We start from the raw sequence: 5,331 nt of genomic DNA on the forward strand, positions 1-5,331 counted from the left end.
CACATACCACACACACAATCCCCACCTCAGTTCGGTGCCTGGTAAATGCCTCCTGAATTAAAGCTGTAGGAACGATCTCAGGAAAAGGATGGGAAAGACTGGGTCTTCCCTCCAGGGCCTGTTCTACTGCATTAACAAGGGCATCTTTTTGCTAAACTGATCCAGAATTATCTGCCCTGAGCCATCTGGCAAACTAGCAGGGAGGGCAGGGCTGTCAGCCAGTGTCCCCAGGAGCTGGCCTGCCCTGCAGAGGCCGACTGGTTTCCTGGGGGACTCCACTCTCTCCTGGGTGATTTCTTCAGGGTATTGTGAGGGGCTTGGCATGAACAGCTCTGGGCAGAACAGCGCCCCAGGCCAGCCACGGGTCCCTTTGAAGAGAGCCCAGACTGCTGGGGACCCCTCTGGAGTCAGCGATTCAAAGCCCCCGATTTGTTCCTGGCCTAGAAAGCAAGAGACACTGGCTTGGCCTCCCGCCCATGACTGTGTGCGGCTATGTGCACAAACGGGAAGGGCCTCTGTGTGTTGTGGGGCCGCTTGTGTGCAGACGGGACAAGTCTGCATTGGTGCGTGCATGCTTCCATGCGCCGGTGTGTACCTGGGTCAGGCGCTGGATGAGCCTCCCCCTTGTGGGGCAGGAAAGGGTGGTTAATTGGATCTCTCTAGGGTTTTCGGTGAGGGAGGAGGCCCAAATTCTCCTGTCTGCAGGGACCTGCCCAGACCTTGCCTCAGGCTCTGGGCGGAGGACATCAAAGTGGAAGCTGTCTTTCTCTGCCCCTTGCTGACTTCTCACCTCCTTCCCAGGCTTGCTCCAGCCCCCTCACTTCACAGGTCTGCTTTGAACTTACCCAGAGCAACGAGGCCCTTCTCTCCCCTTCCCAAGAGAAAGCACAGCTGTGTCCTGAACAGCTGGTGGTGTTATCTGAGTGGGGGGAGGGGGCGGGGAGGACAGGGGATCGGGATGAAACTGGGCTGCCCAGCCCACCCCGGGATTCCTCTCCCATTTCTTCAGCCACACGTCACCCCCTTCCCCATCCCAGCCCTGCACACACACACAGACACACACACACACACACACACACACACACACACGCCCTGCCTTAGCAGCTTATCTGACCAAAACCAAATGGCCAGCTGCCTCTGACAATTAAAGCAGACCCCTCCCAACCCCTGCCCCTCAGTAGCCCTTTCTCCCCGTGACCATTTGGTGCTACTTCAAACTCCCAGGCACACTCCAAACACCTAGGATACCTGGGCTCTGGGGACAGCGAACGCAGGAAAATCAACTGGCCCAAGGGCCCGGAAATATAAATTCCAGTCCCATCTTGGCTACGAATTCATTCCCTCAGCAAATATTCATTGAGCAGCTACTATCTGCCAGACTCTACTCCAGGCACTGGGCGCATATTGACTTATGCCCAGGTCAGAGCGTGTCCCTGACCTTCTGCGCATGCATTCTTGACATGGCGAAGAGACAAAATAGCTGAACTATAAGTAGATCAGTGAACTCAGATAGTGACACGAGAGGCAGAGAAAGCTTGACCAGGTGATGACGCTGGATAAATAAATGAAAGGGGGCAGTTTTAGAGGGTGGGCCACCGGAAGAGAGCCTTCTTGGAGTGGCTGACATTCTGGCTAAAATCTGAATGTCTAGTTTGCTGCGGGACCCGGGACAAGGCTTTTCCTTCTCTGAGCCTCAGTTTCCCCATCTGTATATGAGGACGGTGAACCAGTTGGTGATCCTGGGAATGGGGGCAGTGGCTCACAGAGGTGGCTGGAAAGTGGATTTCTGGCTAAAGAAGTCAAAAGAGGGAGGCAACCTGATGCAGTGTGGCAGGTCGATGATGGGCAAAATCAGATCAGAATCCGCTCTCCCTGCCAGACCCCCTCCACCTATGGGGTGTTTGTTAGGCTGTGAGTACCCAGGGTCTGAAGGTCTTTCCTGATCTCCTCACCCACTCTCCTCACCCCTCCCCATTACTGAGAATACTTCCCTACACATAGTGGGCCTCTAGTAAGTGCGTGGGGACCGTTTCTCTGCAGCCATTAGGACTAGAATTTCTACACACCTCGAGAGCAGTCAGGACTTTCTTCAGGACCACCTAGATGTGAAGCAAGGTTCCTGTGACTTGGCATAGGAAAGACTTCCAAGATTCATCTAGGCCATTGACTGCCCCCCACTCCCACCCCAAGCTAAAGCCGCAGACGACTGTAAGAGGGTGGGAGGTAAGGAGGGTCCATGGAGGCAGCATCAACATTTCATGAAGCCTTTTGGAAATGGCACCCCCCGCTCCCCTTAATAAGACAACCCTCTCCAAAGGTCAAGCAGCGGCCCCTGGGGCTTGGATTTTCACAAGTCTGGTTACTCCCTGGTGCTCAGGATGGCTTTGATGAATAAGAACTGAGAATATGAATTAATTATTATTTAACAAAGGGTGGATTAGGTCAACAGAATCCTTCCCAAACAACCACTCACTGGCGGGGGAGGACGGACTGGGCGGCCAGTAATCCATTCCACACGCTTGACTTTCCTGACGAGGCAAAGGAGGCCCAAGGGGGAGAGGGAGGGAATTCATGCAGGTGTCCCCACCAGGTCAGGCCCACCGGCCCCGCTCGGCTCAGCCTGCCCCTCCCAACCCTACCGATCAAGTCCAGAGGAAGCCTTTCTCCCTGGAGCTCACTCGCCTTTGTTAGCATGACATGAGGGCTGGGGAAGGAGGCAGCTCGGACAGGAAACAGAGCAGAGGCCGGACGGAGGTCAGGAAGTGGCGGTGGGGACCCTGGCCCCGCTCACGCCCAGCCCTACCAGTCTTCAGGAGAGCTACAGGGTGTTTCCAAAAATATTTACAGTGAGTCTAAATTAACGAGGGACTGTATCAGCCCTGACAATAAGAGGATGTGGGCCAGGCCCTGCAGGGGAGAAGACCAACGCCACCAGGCCACCAGCGCACAGGCCGGACGAGGCCCTGGAACTTGGAGCCGTCCCGCTGTGCACACCGCCAGCGGAGGAAATTAAGCCCTCAGAGCAGGCACTGCAGACAAGGGCCCCCCATCCCGGCCGCCCGGGAACAGGAAGACTTCCTAGACCCTCACAACTGCAAACAGCATCATCAGCCCGCCCCCTGCTCCAATCCAGTGTGGAAATCTCCTGTAAGGCCCCCCAGTCTCAGGGCCATCAAGGGGCCTCTTGAATACCTCTGTTGACCAGATGCTCACTCCTGCCCCTAGAAACTCTTTTCCGCTCCAAGGGGGGCAGCGGCTGATCACTCAACAAGGTTATCTTCAATCGAGCAGGGTGGTCCAGAGCACACCACTGCTGCTCACACGTCACGTCACCATGGGCAGAGGAGCCCTATCATTTCAAGCCTCGGTTTTCTCATCTGTAAAATGGGAGTCATTATAGTAGCTGCCTTATGGGGGCTGATGTGAGGATTCCGCAAGAGGTAAAGTACCCAACATGGGGGAATGCCACACAGGCAGAAAGATGTGGCAAAGTTGCAGAGATGCAAAATGAAGAGCTTAAAACGTCTTGGGGCTGAAGTCAGATACTGCTGGAAAAGCCAACTGCCATTTTGTTGCCGTTAAAGTGACACAGAAAAGCTAGGCCTGTGGGTCTGATAGTTATCCACTCAGCACATGTGACTGTGGGGCCCTTGAAACTGGTCAGGGTGAGTGGAGAAGAGCCACAGGTATAAAATACGTGCCGGGTTGCAAAGACTCAGTACAAAGACAAGATGTAAGACATCTCATTAATGATTTTTTATATTGATTACATATCCAAGTGATAATATTTTGAATCTATTGGGGTAAATAAAATATATTATTAAAATGAATATTACTTGTTTTTTTAACTTTATTAATGTGGCCATTAGAACATTTTTAATTGCATATGCAGTTCCCATTAGATTCCTACTGGACAACACTGAGCTAAAGGATCCCCTCTAAGCTTTAAGAGGTTCACTCTGCGGCCTCTGGGGGGCTCAGTCGGTTAAGTTTCCAACTTTGGCTCAAGTCATGATCTCATGGTTTGTGTGTTTGAGCCCCAAGTAGAGCTCTATGCTGACAGCTGGGAGCCTGGAGCCTGCTTCGGATTCTGTGTCTCCCTCTCTCTCTGCCCCCACCCCCCCCCGCTCATTCTCTCTCTCTCAAAAATAAATAAGCATTAAAAAAAAAAAATTAAGATGTTCACTCTGGAGGGGCACCTGGGTGTCTCAGTCAGTTAAACATCCGACTTCAGGTCAGGTCATGATTTCACACATCGTGTGTTCAAGCCCCACATCAGGCTCTGTGCTGACAGCACAGAGCCCACCTCAGACCCTCTGTCTCCCTCTCCCTCTGCACCTCCCCTGCTCACACATGCACACTCTCTCTCTCTCAAAAATAAATAAAAACATTTTTTAAAAAATTAGATGTTCACTCTCGAGGCACCTCTGAGGGTAGGTTAGGAAGGGAAATAGATGCAGTTTTCCATACCAAAGTTCTGTATTAAGGGAAGGACTCAGGTGTTTTGTTTTGTTTTGTTTTGTTTTGGTCCCAAGGCACAATCCAAGAGAGATGTGATTTCTCCTCTTCCTAAGCTAGGGTGCCAAATAAACCCGACTTCTAGTAATAGGTTAAAGCTTATCACATCTTGATGGGTTAGGTTGTCAGGCACTGCATAAGCACCTTTAAATGCCTTCCCCAAGGCAATTTTCATAAAAGTGTTTTTACTTTCATTAAAAATGTGTAAGATAATTTTCGTTATGATTCCCATTTTACAAATTGGTAAACCAAGGTTTCGTCACTGGCTCAGGAGCACTTGGCTTACAAGTAACAGAAAGGAGATTTGAACCCCTGACTTTGACTTGAGAAGGCTGCAATCTCTTCAGCCCAGATACGCTCTCCCAGTGCGGGGCCCTGCTTCTGGACCCAAACAGAATGTGCTGGTGCTTCACCGTCAGGGACCTCGGAGGCTCTCCTTCCCACACGGCACTGCAGCCCCAGCCTGGTTGTAAATAGTCCACACCATGAGGGTAAGTGACGAAAAAGTCCCCTACGGCTGCCATCCAGGGCTCTGGGATTCACAGGGCCACACCAGCAGGAGTATAATTTGTAAGACCAGCATGCTTTGCAATGACTTTGAGAGCAAACCCTGAGGGCAAAACGCCTGGTGTCCAATCCTAGCTCTGCTACTATATCCCTCCAAGCCTTGCTTTTGTTAATTATAAAATGAGGTAATAACATATCGCAGTCGTCAGATTTAGAAGATAACTAGACAAAAAGACTAAGTCTGTGCCTGGCCGACCGGCTGAGAGCAATTGCCCAGCAAACACTGCTTATTACTTACTTAATCCA

Source organism: Crocuta crocuta, unplaced genomic scaffold, assembly GCF_008692635.1.
Source record: "Crocuta crocuta isolate KB4526 unplaced genomic scaffold, BGI_CrCroc_1.0 scaffold323, whole genome shotgun sequence".
NCBI classification, from domain to species: Eukaryota; Metazoa; Chordata; class Mammalia; order Carnivora; family Hyaenidae; genus Crocuta; species Crocuta crocuta.